Source organism: Alosa sapidissima, chromosome 4, assembly GCF_018492685.1.
Source record: "Alosa sapidissima isolate fAloSap1 chromosome 4, fAloSap1.pri, whole genome shotgun sequence".
Lineage (NCBI taxonomy): Eukaryota > Metazoa > Chordata > Actinopteri > Clupeiformes > Clupeidae > Alosa > Alosa sapidissima.
Window position 1 is genome coordinate 6,195,001 of NC_055960.1, and position 14,930 is coordinate 6,209,930.

The 14,930-nt window shown below is 41.2% G+C and overlaps 1 long non-coding RNA gene across 1 annotated transcript in view; it reads left to right on the forward strand.

Moving 5' to 3' along the window:
* LOC121707199 overlaps positions 1-14,930 on the forward strand; it is a 20,950-nt gene extending 6,020 nt beyond the window's left edge. The window contains exon 3 of the long non-coding RNA XR_006031263.1: positions 14,849-14,930. This is a non-coding gene — a long non-coding RNA (uncharacterized LOC121707199). The remainder of the gene's footprint in view (positions 1-14,848) is intronic.

Consider the following 14,930-nt stretch of genomic DNA (forward strand, 5'->3'; position numbering starts at 1 on the left):
AGAATCTGGCTAAATATTCTCTATATGTCTTCATCTGTTGGATATTTTCACATTTCTGATAACATTTCTGTCCCCACTGTGGCACTTCCGTGCCTATGACAGATGCTCTGGTGTGCTAAAATCTGTCTTCATTGACCCAAATGATGCCGAAATGAGGAGATGGCTGTCAGTTGAATAGGTTGGAATGACACTTTTTCCTTGACCTCATGAATCAAGTGATCCGGATCAAGGAAGACAACTATACATTAAGATGTCAGTCATTTACCGCTAATGCTTGACTCACCAAAACAACACTTACGGGACTCTGAGATCTTTGCATATAAATACAGAACCTATATTATTACGCAAGTGTTTGACTAAGTGACTACTCTCAATAGAATGTGTATGGGATGGATGTGTAACACAGCTCATGTCTGTGCTGGTGTGACTGTAGAATGGAAGGGCATATTCCAAACAGTGTCATAACAGAGAGACCCAGGGACATATGCAAGTAGTCCCAATACTTCTCCAGCAAACCTCACATTAGCCATAACATCATTGGTCCTGTCTGTGCTGGCGTGACTGTAGAATGGAAGGGCATATTCCAAACAGTGTCATAACAGAGAGTTCAGATGAGATTTGGTGTTAGAGCTCTGCTAAGACCCAGAGACATATGCAAGTAGTCCCTATGCTTCTCCAGCAAACCTCACATTAGCTTAATGAGCCAGCATGTTACAGCGCTGTGGAGTGGATCCACATCATTTTTCTTTGATTCCTAAAAATAGTGAAATGAAAAGGAAAAAGGGGGGTGAGGACAAAAAGGCAACACCAATGTAATTGCTTGCCTAAAGTAGAGTGGCCGAGCCCTGTTAAAAAGCTCCTCGAGCAGACTGCCAAGCCCTTGAGGAAGATCCAGGGAAGCCAGACTCTCCGTCCTCTCTGTTCCTCTCCTCTCCTCTCCTCTCCCCTTGTCTCGATCTTCTCTCCGGTCGCACCCCCCTGTGTCCGACCTTTAATTAAACACTTCCTGTGAGAAGGAGCGGGCAATTAGAAGACCCCCTGAGCCATGGCAGCCACAGAGGCCAAACAGACTGAAGTGAATGAGCTGGTACAGCGTCAATTTTACAGGATGACCACTTTCATCTGTCTAATTCATGGCATCATTACTATGCATCTATTCCTAGGTGTGGGGTAATATAAATTGATCTGGTGACAAACTGTTAAATGTCACATTTTCCATATATTGCAATTGTCCATGAATATCCAATTATAAATGTACATGTTTATAGCATTACATTGCCTTTTTCATTCTACAGAACAGTGGGAACATGACCTCGGGCAATTGCAGTGTAAATGTCAAATGTAAGGCAGTCTATTCTATAGAATAATGTCTTGGTACATCATTCTGTTCTGTATCACATGCATGTTCTGATGCAGTGACACAGTTTCTCTTTTGACCACAGGGACAAGCGTGCAAGCTGTGAGGTCACATCAAAACAATACTGCACTGTTTTAATCTCTTGGCTCATGTTATTGAACATATATATCAATACAGGCTTTTTTCCCTCTGCAACATAGTTGCCCATGTGGACACAGTGACACAGTTTTGTTCTTCTAGGTACTAAGCAGGTTGGGTTCATGTATTGGAAATATGAAACCCACTGACTGTTTCTCTCCTTCTGAAGCCATGGGAAACTTCATATTTTTTTACTTTATGAAACATCTTCATTTCATAGCATGCTGCTTGATTCATCTTAACTCCTTGTACCCTTTCTCAGAAGAGTTGTGATTTCAGAAGTGCTTAGAGCTACTGTTGGAAGATCACGTGGCATAATTAATTGATCTTTGTTTTATTATTAATAGATTTATTTTGCAAAGAGATTCACATATTAAGTCCTGTCATTCCAGCTGAACATGTATTATCATGTCTTCTGATGGGTTTCCAGAAGAAAACATTTGATGAAATGAAGACATCATGAGGAAGTTGTAATGAAGTAATTATTTTAATAATTGAGCTTTGTATGCTTTTTTTTTTCAGATTTCCCAAGAACAAAATCTGAATTACTTAAATGGAATAAAATAAATAAATTCTGCAGCTTGGTATGTAAATCAATGTACAGTACATATACTTTCATGATAATTTGCCTCATAATCATTGACATTAGTATATGTAACTATTTACACATACTCATGACCACATTCATAAAGGATTATGATGTTACCGTATAAGCCTTTACAGCTTGAAGTGTCACAAAATGTTATAAAGCATCTTTGATTTATTGATAATAATATAAAGATGTAATAATTGCAATTATCAGGAGGTAAAATACCGGTAAGCTTTATAATGCATTCATTGTGACACTTCAAGTTGTAAAGCCTTATACAGTAACATTATGAAAACAGTAATGAGTATATGTATAGTTATATATGCTTATGACAATAGTTTTGTGGCATTACAAATGGTTTATAACCCTTTATGAATGTATTTATAATGCTTTATGAATACTGGGTTCATATAAAGCGTTACGAACGTGTTTATAAAACTTTACGGATACAGGGTACAGAGTGTTACTGAACCTCTACAGTAAATGTCGTATATATTTGCAGTTGTCTGACGCATGCTCCAAATTAGTATCATGTTTTTTTTACATGAGTAGAGACTATATTCCCACAGGAGTGGCCAATTAAAGCAGCAAACCGCTATCTTGTTTACAGTTGTACCAAACAAGAGAGCATTTCTGAACTCTTCAACATCACTGTGAACAAAATAGGCTGATGCCAGAAATACAGGAGTATTTTTAGGTGACTAAACTGGACTTAGGCCATCCTCCTCATAAGCTTTGACAAACTGAGTTATAGTAATTGAGCTGCATGTGAATTGGCTTTATTATTTGCTGATTTCTTTTTATTATTGTATTTGTTCCCAGTGATCTCTAGCACAAAAAGTGTGTGTGTGTGTGTGTGTATGTATGTGTGTGTGTGTGTGTGTGTGTGTGCGTCAGCAGAATGAGATCCCAAGTGACAGTGTCCAAGTGTTTGAGAAGAGTGCGGCAGCTGAGGAGCGGATCCTACTGAGCACAGTGGAGGAATCATTATTACTCAATGTATCCTCATTATACGCCTGAGTCAAGCCTTCTCCAGCTCATCCTCAACATCTCAGGAGGGATCGCTCACCACTTAGCAGACAGCGGATGCAGCTTCAGTGTTCATTCACACACACACACACACACACACACACACACACACACGCACACACACAAACAGTTTGTTAAGAATTCCCTTAAGTTATGCAGATGCAGTATTAGAAGAGGACAAGCAGTGATGCCAGTAACTTAGTCTATTTTGACCACTTTTTTCGGTAACGAGTAATCTAATGCGCTACTATTTACAAACCAGTAATCAGATTAAAGTTACTTATGTAAGTCACTGTGCGTTACTATTTTTGTCATTTTCCTTAGTAAAAAGATATATTCTTTGCTTTCTTCTTGTCTCGGGGATTAACGTCATGTAGGCTATGCCAACCTTTTCAGCATGAGGAACAACACAAACGTAAACAACAATGGAGGGAGGAGAGAGATGCACATTTTATCTATACAGTCATTATTTTGAGTTTGTGTCAGCTAAACAAGACAACATTAAGGTACATTGTACATTCTGTGCTGGCGACAAAGTGCTGTCTAGCTAGACATCCCAAGTCTCCCGAAGTTTTGGGAGTCTCCCACATAAGGATATCCTGACGCCCGCAAATTACATAAAATCTCCCGGAACCTAGAGCGAACAAGAGCACGCAAGCCAGACCGGACTTCAAATCGCGTGTGCATCTGAGTTTAACGCGCACACAACGGAGAGGGAGAGAGAGGGGAGTGCTGCGTGTGTGCCTGAAGCGCATCCAAGACAGAGAGCATCCTGGTCTGTTTTGCTAAATCAACCAATCAGTTTTCAGTGTACGTGGGCTTATATCTCTTTTCTCCCGAACTTAATTAATCAATTCAGTTAGTGTATCTAGGAACAGGAGCGTCATGGCAGAGTCAGTGCCCCTCAAAAAGGAACATTAAGACCCATTTCACATCAGACTACACAAAAGTGTACCCAATTGTCCCATAAGAGTAAAACATAATAGTCTTGCACACTGCACTGTTTGTAACAGTGACTTTAGCATTGCTCACTGCGGGTTAAATGATTGCAAAAGACTTGTTGAGGTGAGTTTAACACGTGTAATTTCATTTGCATATTACTCAGGCCTATACTAGATGGCTAGTTGCCAAGGCTACATGAAAAGGCCAAACTACCAAAATCTACATATTTTTCTATCACAATTTCTATCAATAGGCCTTCCTTATTTGGTGTACTGACTAGACATTATTGAACAAACATCTGCATTTCAGTATCTAAGTAGGTTAGGTTGGGATGTCTGCTATACATTGTTGGCATTACTGTTAAAATGCACTTCCAGTATAGTGAGTATTGGCAAAACCGGTTATCATTTTTATGTTGAGGCGGTGGGGGTGTTGTCGGCAGCTGCTGAAAGTAACTAATAAAGTAACTTGTAATCTAACTTAGTTACTTTTAAAATCAAGTAATCAGTAAAGTAACTAAGTTACTTTTTAAAGGAGTAATCTGTAATCAGATTACTTTTTCAAGGTAACTGTGGCAACACACAAGACAAGAGATTATCTGGATGTTGTTATTTCTCTCGTGGATGTGGCATCATTGCTCGGTAGTGTTAGACAAACGCCTGGTGGACCTTTCAAGGTGCGGTCATTATAGTATGAAAAAGGACTTACAGGCATTCAGAAAATGAAGTATCAGAGTGTATCTGCTCGTTATGAATATTTTATAGACCAATATCCCTTTCCCATGCAGTAAGGGTTACTGGTATTGGCCAGATTGATGTTCTTTAGTGTGGCCCTTGCACCCGGCTAAACCGGTGGCGGTAGTGCAGTGGCTAAGGAGTTGGGCTAGAATGCAGTGGTCTGAAAAGTTGTGTGTTCAATTCCCGGCGTCCACCATTGTGCCCTTGAGCAAGGCACTTAACCCTGAGTTGCTCTGAGGAGAATGCCCCTTGAAATATGTAAGTGACTTTGGATAAAAGGGTCTGCTAAACGAATAAATGTAAATGTAAATGTCAGTAAGCACATCAGACTGTTGGCCAGTGGTTCCGAAAAGGCCACTGGATGGCCGTCATGCTGTGTGTGCGTTTGTAAGGCCTCACTCTTTGCTATGGCTGATGTCATGCTACAGCAGGCTGTGCTAGGTGAGTCAGCCTGGCCATGCGGGGCCTGTATAGACAGGCCACCTGGGCTGCGTGCGCTATGTAGGCGTCCTGCACCGGGCAGGCTATAAATGCTCTATTCCAGTGAAGCGATCCTCTCAAGCAGACGCAAGAGCTGTGAACGTGTACGCAGGGTGTAGGATATTTCATGATACCGTGAAGTTGCTCCCTCTGCCCTCTCCATGCATACATTACAGTAATACACATAGTAGTAGAACAATGTCGTTTGTCAGAAGGCCTTGCAAATGGCCTTGAGTAGGATATGATATGTCTGTATGCTGTGGCCCTGCACGCAAATGCATGGCCTACAGTACTACCTCTAAATCCTTCCGCTCACCCTACTCCCTTGCACCTTGTGGCAGAATTGTGATGTGTATCATCATTGTATTTAGTTTTGAATTCTCTCATTCTCTCTCTCTCTCTCTCTCTCTCTCTCTCTCTCTCTTTCTCTCTAACCCCCTAATGAGGCCATAGCCTTAATTCAATCAGTTCGCCTGTCTCTTAGTTTCAGCATGGCGACAGAGCACAGAGTGGGCGTCAGTTGGAGGGAGAGACACATGTAATGAACGTCAGCTTCACTCTTCTCCTTTCACACAAGATTACCACAGAACACATGGGTCCTTACGTCCCAATGGCTAAATATATGGAAAGAGGTCAGTTTGACAAGGAAAACGTGTGAAAGTGCCGTGAAGGATATTCATGTTGTTACCTGCTTTACACACACGTGCACAACTGACATTCTACAGCTCGTAGACATTTTAAGGAAGAAATCAAATCAGTGACAGCAGCTTCTATATGGAACTGTATGTAGAATTACAATGGTGTTCATATCAAATGTTGATTGCATAAAATGCTTTGAAAAGTTTGATACTTAAAGTTAAAGTTAAAGTTGGCCCCAGCCGTGGCTGCACTGTACGCCGGCGACCCGGGTTCGATTCCCGCCCCGTGGTCCTTTCCGGATCCCACCCCGACACTCTCTCCCACTCACTTCCTGTCATTCTATATTGTCTTGTAAATTAAAGGCATAAAAGGCCAAAAAAATAGTTAAAGTTTAAAAAGTTAAAGTTTGAACTTTGATATAGCATTAAAAGAAACAAGCATACATGTTTAAACATCCGTTTCTTTAAAAGCAAAAATAGCTTCAGCAATCATGTTCAACTCAACAATAAATCTCTTGAAACCATCCCATTTCTCTGTGTAATTCTTTGTACCAAACTGATCTACATGATTTGCAAAATACTTGGATGACAGATTGGACTCATTGGCCCTGGCTTGTAATGTATTATACCCCCCCCCCCCCCCACACACACACACACCACACACACGCACACTTCTCCCTGTCATGTTGTGAAGCTCACAGAACACAAGCCAACTCTGTCACCAGGGAAACCAACTGTCTTTAACAGTATCCATATTCATATTAAAAATGTCATCCTAAATTGTGAGTGAATGACATCAGATTCTATTGTTCTTTGTAGAGATGGGCACATTTATGGCATCTGACCAATAGAAAAGGTGAATAATTTGTTGAAAAAGTTGAATAATTGATAACTATCAAGATGAGTCATAATGACAATGAACTTGTTATATAGGCTACCTATACAAATTAGATTATTTTTTTTGTGTGTGTAAGGAATCCTGAAATAATTCTTAAATATAGTGATTTTCTTATTATTGGGATTTACAGCCTCAGCCCAAGGGTCATTTGCATCATTTTGTGGGTACTGAAGTAGCAATATTTACCATCTCCACATTGTAGGCTTACTACTAAATAGGAATTATACTTACGTGATTAGTACTTTGTTAAAGATATAAAAATACCAACATTGGCCGAAGGGTCCACATGTGCTCAACAGAGATTCTGCTTGTGCGTTGCAGAGACTACGTGTGGCGGGAAAAAATCCTCACTTACATCACAGCGCTTGGCACTTGCGATTGTGAAATTCAGGGGTTGCTATGGTTACTGCAACGCAGTTGCCCCAGTTATGTTCAATGCTATGAGTGGTGGCATGTCATGAGCCACACAAAAGCAAGAGCACTTTTTCATACAAAACGCTGTCATCAGGTTTTTAACCATCATGAAAGATAGATGATGTTGAGACGATTCCTTTCGGCAGAAAATGTTCCTCTTCTTCTTTTTATTATTATTATTGGTACACAGTTATGATTCAGAGCCTGTTGTGTGGTGTTAAAATGATCTCATCAAAGTGATAATTATGAATTTCTCCATTACTCTCTGTGAGTCCTCTGCTTGTGTAAGGTACCAAATTGTTGCCAAATTTATTAGATTACTGGCCAATCACTTTAAATGACATTGTTCTCATAGCATGCACAGATTTTCTCTTGGCAAATCTGTTATTCTACAAAGAGGCATGTGTTTGAAGAAAATAAACCTAATGAGATAATACAGATTTATCACTGTGTTCACTGATGCCACAAGTGTTTTAAAATGTCACCATTTGCTGGAGTTGTGTAGCATTGGAGCCTCGTAATGCAATCATATATATGAAAATGTTCTTTCCCTGTACCCTGTACCAGTCTGGAGAACTACTGTGTCCTTGTTGTTGGGCTATTGTGTGTGTGTGTGTGTGTGTGTGTGTGTGTGTGTGTGTGTGTGTGTGTGTGTGTGTGTGTGTGTGTGTGTGTGTGTGTAAAATCTCATATCTGAACAGTAGATTACATGTAATGCAATTTCTGACACTGACTCTGACTTTATCTCTCTCTCTCTCTCTCTCTCTCTCTCTCTCTCTCTCTCTCTCTTCTATCTCTCTCTCTCTCTCTCTCCCTCTCTCTCTGTGGTGTGTGTATAAAAGCAGAGAAGAACACATTAGGCTTCTATACTTTAAGGGTCTGTCTCAGATGACTTACATTCACTATCAGGCCCCAACATTCTCCTGAGGCCAATAACTATAATTCATGTTCCCAAGTTATTGACATTTTTTGTACACTTAAACAAGCTGTTGACACACTGCTGACAATAAGGTTTAACCGAAGGCTTATATAGCGTGTGGAATTGGAAGATGACAGCTAGACTTGAGTGGTGTTAAATAATTTACAGATTATAGATACTGTTTGTAGTGTGTGCAGTATATCTAAACTTGGGCAAAAAACCTTACCTTAAACCTACACAAACACAGTGATTTTTTGCCTTTTTTATCTTTCAGTTTATGTCCCTCTGACTGGAGGAGCTGGTACTGCAGTATGTGTGACCTTGCTGTACATCCCCTAATTATGGAGGTAGAACCCAGTGGATCCAAGCAGACCCCAGCGGACCCCATAACCACAGTGTTCTCCTGGGCCCTGGTCTCATGCCAAGCGCCAGCCCGGCTGCCTCTTCTAATACAGCAGAATCATGACACCACCATCAATTGTTGATGCCTCCAAGTAAAAATAGTGCTTGTGGGAGCCAGCTGGCCTGCATGTCTGACATCTGATGCAAGAACAACAAAAAACTAAATTGTTTTGTTCACTGGCACCTTTAGTGCTCAGAGAGACCACTTCCTATTTTTGAGAATCCTGAGGAGAAGCAATCTTTTTAATGAACATAATTGTGATGTTTTTTAAAAAGCAGAGACTAATTTGAATATTTTATAAGCGGACCCGGCTCCTCTGAGACCCTGAATTGATCTGTTTTAAACAAGTGCTTTGTGCCGTCTGCCAATTTTCACTAGCCTCGCATCTTTCTGCCTTTCTACTTGTGCAGCGTCAAACTGCTGTTGCCATGGCGACCAGCTCTCAAGCTACAACAGAGTCCCTGGAAGACAAACAAACATGCCTGTAGGGTGTAAGAGCAGCCGGGGAACGTGGGTAATGAAATTAGCCTCGCGCCATACTCTCTGTCGCTCTCGCGGGGCTGGACATTTGCAAGGTAAAAGAGACATGCTCTTAAATAAGGGATCACACAGGGCCAAGCCGACGAGCAAACCGAGTGTGCTGCCATCGCTTGTGCAGTGATCTCTTCGCCTGATCTCTCTTTACTGTTGTTATGCTAGTCTGACAACCAATCTTAGACTCAGACCATTAGTGTGTTAGAGGGCAGAAGACTACAGGTCAGTTGACTTGAAATGCTGTGATATGTCAAGCCATGGGGCATTTGTGTGTATGACCGGGATGCTGGAGTGCACATAGAAAGAATGGCTGTGTGAATGTTAAAGCGTCTCTGTGGGTCTGATTGTGATTAGGACTGGAGAGGGGGAGGGGGGCAGATCATTCCCTCTCTGTAACAGGGAGCACTCACACAGAGTGGAGCGCCAGGGGCCACTTGGCTGTTGTTCACGAGCCTGGCTTTTTGAAAACTTTTAATCAGTCTTCCCAAAGTCGAACTCTGGACAGCTTTCTCCCTTTCACTCGGTCACCCCCCCCCCTCTCTCTCTTTCTTTCTTTCTTTCTTTCTCTCTCTCTCTCCCTGGAAGGGCATTCAGATGTTTCTGTTTCATGGTGTTAGGGGGTCACTGATGGCTGCGATTTCTGCCCCAAGGCTGAAAGTCTTGAGGATTCAACGAAGGACTACACACGACATGCACCAGCACAATTGGCAGTCAGAGTGGAAGAATCAAACACCAGATCCTCTGGCCTTTAGGGACCTTAGACACTGTTACCAGATCAATGAAGATGTCATGGCGAGTTCCCCTGTGCAGGCGGTTCTAGTGGCAGAAACTGTATGGAGAACAGCGGGATCCTGCGTGGTCTTCTGTCACCCAGGGGCTGGATGTCAGCGCATCCCCTCAGATAATTTTAGACTTTATCACGCCCACATCCCATTTGTGGCCCTGGCATTTGATGTGAGGCTGTGTGTGTGTGTGTGTGTTTGTGTGTGTGTGTGTGTGTGTGCGCGCATTTGTTTGCTTGTGTGTGTGTGTGTGTATTTGTTTGTTTGTTTGTGTGTGTGTTTGTGTGTGTGTGTGTGTGTCTATGTGTGTGCGTGTTTGTGTGTCTGTGTGCGTGTGTTTGTGTGTGTGTGTGTGTGTGTGTGTGTGTGTGTGTGTGTGTGAGCCCACGTGTCCAGTGTTTACTGAGTGTGTTCACTGATCTGGTTTCATTTTTCTAAAATCTCAAAAAGGTGACAGACATAAAATAAATATAAAATAGAATCACATATTCATGAAGACACACGTCAACTTTAAAAAGCAGCCTAATATCAACTTGACAGATTGCCCTTTCGGAGGCATCCTCCAGTGTCGGGTGAAATTGGGCTTCCCTTTTAAAATTCACATATAACACTGAAGTAGTCCTAGTGCTTCTTCTCTGCGTCATTTGTCCTAGTTGCCCATATTCTGAGTCATAAACTGGTCAAATGAACCATGTTATTGCCTGCTATATGGATCACCAAGTGGTCATGTTGAACTGGTTGAAGATAGTCAGTTAGACGGTGAACAGTGGCCATAGAAAGTTGGACCAATGAGTTAGATTATCAGTCTAACGACACTTGTGATTGGTAAAACAGGCCTATAATTTGACTCTACATTTGTTTTACATGTACACAGACAATTAAAATCATTATACATGTTGTGATGTGTATATGGATAAGCCTTTTCACACCAAGTCAGAATGTCCTCAGGGTATTTGCGACTGGCCCTGATGTTTGTTCACTCTGTGTGTTGACTTGCTGCATCACAACTCATAGATGAGCATTGCAGAGTTTATGGGTTGAGGTGGTGCCAGTTTCACTGCAGTAAAACTCAGTAAGAGAGGTACAAACAATCACTACCAGGTCCATTCTGACCTTTTGTTGCTGAGCTGATGGTCCTGAAATACACTCTGGCTATTACACTCCGAGGAGGTGAGAGTGACACAGCTGCTCCCAGATGTGGGACGAAACGTTAAATACGTGGCATTCAGACAATGATCCCTCCTATTCTCTGAATTCATTGTTATTCAAAATAAATAATAAAAGCTCTATATTTTGTGGTAACTGTTTCTTCTGAGCAATCCGTATAATCTTCTTAACAGAGCATCCAGCCATGTGTTTGTTTTCAAATAGATAGTTAGTGGATGCCTTACTTTTATGTGGTGGTCAGCACAAGTTAAGTATAATCTAAGGATGTATTGTCTCTCCTCAAGATGACAGCACACATTTTGTTCCTCGTTTTGATCTGAAGACTGCAGATTTGAGCATTTAGTTGTGTTAAGAGTCACCGCAAGCAGCCTTCAAAAGACGCACATTCTCTTTGCCCATAACTGCAGGTAGGTTACCATGGTTACAGTGATGTGCGCAGAACACCACTTCATGGAGGCATGAAAGGAAACAATATGGAATTGGTTAAGCCCGAGAAGAGCTTTTCTGAGCCACTATATCTCCAGCCTTTGCACTGGAATGCAAATCAGACACTTTGGAGAATACAGTGGATGGTGTAGTCATTAGTTGCCAATCAATGAAGTGTTAGTAAACTGGTGTGTGGACACTAATTAATTCATGTAAGATCAATAAAAACAGGGGTGCTTCCAGTAATGAAGGAGTGATATCCCACAAATGGCTGGGAACCAACAAAATGCCTCTTGACAGCCATGTAATGCTGAACAGTGCCTTTGTATATTTGAATCGCATGGATTTTTAAAGCAGAATTAATAAGTATATGACTCTGCATGGTCTAATAAGAGCTAATTATCTAATACTTAGGAGATTAATTCTGGCATGCATTGCTTTAGGCACTTTTTCAGTAGCCTTGTACAGAGTGATGTTCAGAACACTATTTTTTACAGTACACATTAGATTAGTGTGATAAAGAAACTCTGTGAATGCAGTGCAGTAAATATCAAATGGGGGGTCTACTTGAGAGGTTTGTTTTTTGTTTAGGAGGGCTGCAAACAATGAATGAGAGAAAAGAGATGCTGTGCAAGCAGCTTTTTCATACCATTCTCACATTTTTTTATGATGTGAAAACGATTGCATGGGGGAGAACATCATTACTGAGGTCAAACTTTAAGACAGGCTCTTAAATTCTGCCAAATGCCTGGGGATGCTAATGGAATTTGCTGGCAAAAGTGAAATTCTCCTCCAGGTTGCAGTCTCTCATCTGAAGCACTGCAGCTGTTCCAATCTTATAAGAGCATCTGCTTGTATTCCTATGAATTCTTTCTTATCTTATTGCTGTATGTCGTATTGGAAGCTTTTTCAGGCTACCATTTTAGGTAAGACCCTGAAAAAAGTAAAAGTGCAAATACATAAAAAGTTAAAACTTGGAATCAAGCTGTAATGCGCTGTAAGCTCAAAAAATACTTTAGGACACTGAACACCTCAAAATATTTCTGCATGGATAATAAAATCAAGCGCCCCTGTCGCAAGAGCCTCTTGGTGTCCCACCTCGACGCAAACAGCAACAAGTGACTCTGTGGGAACACACTTGTGTGCACTGCCATCGTATGTGTGTGTGTGTGTGTGTGTGTGTGTGTGTGTGTGTGTGTGTGTGTGTGTGTGTGTTTGTGCATGTTAAAATAAAATCTCAGCAAATATTAGTGCCTTTGGTCTATGCATGCCTCTATTTCTTGCCCGATGATAGGAAACACAAATAAGGACAGACCAAAGACGTTAAGCTAGTAGGCAGTGGATCCATGACTTCTTGCACCCTCAAGTCCCGAACCATTTTCCTGTTGCGTAACGCAAAGACAAATGCTTTTGTCATTTTAACAGAATGACTTCACCACCCTTTCAGTCACTGATAGAGTGACAATTTAGCCTGGGTGAACCCAGATGAACCTGTTAGCAAATTTGAATTTACGCCATTCCATCTGGAAAGGATTTGACGCCATTGACGCCCGTTTCTGAGACCTGCTGTTTTACAACCTCCATGGAAGTTCCAGGGAGGTAACCAGCAGTGAAATTAAACTTAAATTGGTGCATTAAACTCTAACAAAATTGTTTCAGAAGTGCAGCAAACACATCGTTCTTGTAAACAAAGGTTTTAAATGCAGTTGTTTACTCAATTCCAAAGAAATAACACGTTCTTGGTTTTTGGTGATATGGAAACTAGTGTCAAAGGGGTCTTTTCCACTGTAAGGCGGCAGATGATGGATCTCAAGGAGAGAATTGCGTTGGCTGCAAATGTTTTAGTGTCTTTATAAGTATAGGTCAGAACAGTGCATCAGTGGTTAATTAAGCAATATAGCACGAGTGAGAGTGGGGTTGGTCATGGATATTCCCACGGGTGTTGTTCGGCTGTAGGAAGCCCACGATCGGCTGTAGGAAGCCCACGGTCACGAGTGCTATATTGCTTTTATACAACAATTCTACAACAAACTAAATAATCTGAAAACACCCCATTATTGTTTAAAAATGTTAATTTCGACATCGTTCTTACGCATCAAAAAATAGTTCCCTTTTCAATAGACAGCATCTTGGTTGCTAGGTAACAAACATTCCAGATCCCTCGTTACGGGTCTTGGTGGTTTACATGTCTTCTTGAAAGAAATGTTGAAAGTCGGGCTGAAATCACATTCATATCTAGGTTTGCTGAATGCATGTTACAAGGACAATGGGCCATGTCATGTAAGGGACATGGTACTGCAAAAAAACGGAAACATTGTCTACATTGCAGAACCACTCAACTTTATTAATTTATGGTGAATAAATGTTATATTACTGTGCACAGCCTGACGTGACGATGCTAGCACGTTAGCAGCGGTTAGCTAATTATGCTAACGTTAGTCTCCTCCAAGTGACAATCATATTATACACAATGCTGGCAATGCTAAGAACAATTAGCATCCTTGTTTATCTTACTTACATTGAGTTGACTGTGTGGCTTAATCCACAGATGTGGTGAAGCACTGTTTCGTTATGGTTTGCTAAGGAGTAACCCATTGCTTGAAATAGTGGAGAGCTGGGATGAGAACATTGTGTCAAATCTTCGCATTGTATCGCGGAGTGATTTATTATTAGCTGTGCAAAGTCTGAGTTGAAATGTCCAGGGATATTCCAACTCATGGAACGTCTCTCGGCCAATCAGAAACAAATAAATAGTTCCATAGAACCCAATTGTTGTAAAATATTGCAATTTATTAACCAGAAAACTATAAGCTTAAATGTAAGAGAGAGAGAGAGAGAGAGAGAGAGAGAGAGAGAGAGAGAGAGAGAGACTTAAGTTTTCTGTCACAGTTTTGGGTTTATCTTGCCTTAGTGTCTTGGTTTAGTGGGACTTTTGATTTGTACCTGCCATGTGTTCTGTTTACTTCCTGTTGCTGTTTCCTTAGTTCCTGTTAGCTATGTGCTCCTTTGTTAATTTCGCTGTCTCTTGCCCCTGCCCCTCACCTGAGTATTGTTAAGTTTCCTGAGGATGTTACGCCAAAAACACACCCATGACTGATTAAGAAACATAAGGCCCACCTTCTTGCGCCAAGCGCCGTGTTGCCATGTTGCCCTGTGCTTCTCACACTTCCCTTTAAATTTGAATTTAATCTAGAGCTTCTTGTCGTACATTTGGGTCCAACCTCTGCTTAGCAACGTGACATTTCCTTTAACACTTTGACTATTGTGTTTTTTGTTCCCATGCGTTGAGTGCCAAAAATGCAATATTCAGGGTTGGCAACTCTCACACATCTGGCGTGATTCTCACGCTTTCAGCACCAATCTCACGCTCTCACGCACACGCAAGAAATGTCAAGCCAAATCCATTCTTTTTTTTTGCAATCCGTTCATTTTTTGTTGATTACTAGACTAGACCACAGCATTGTTTCTAAATGACAT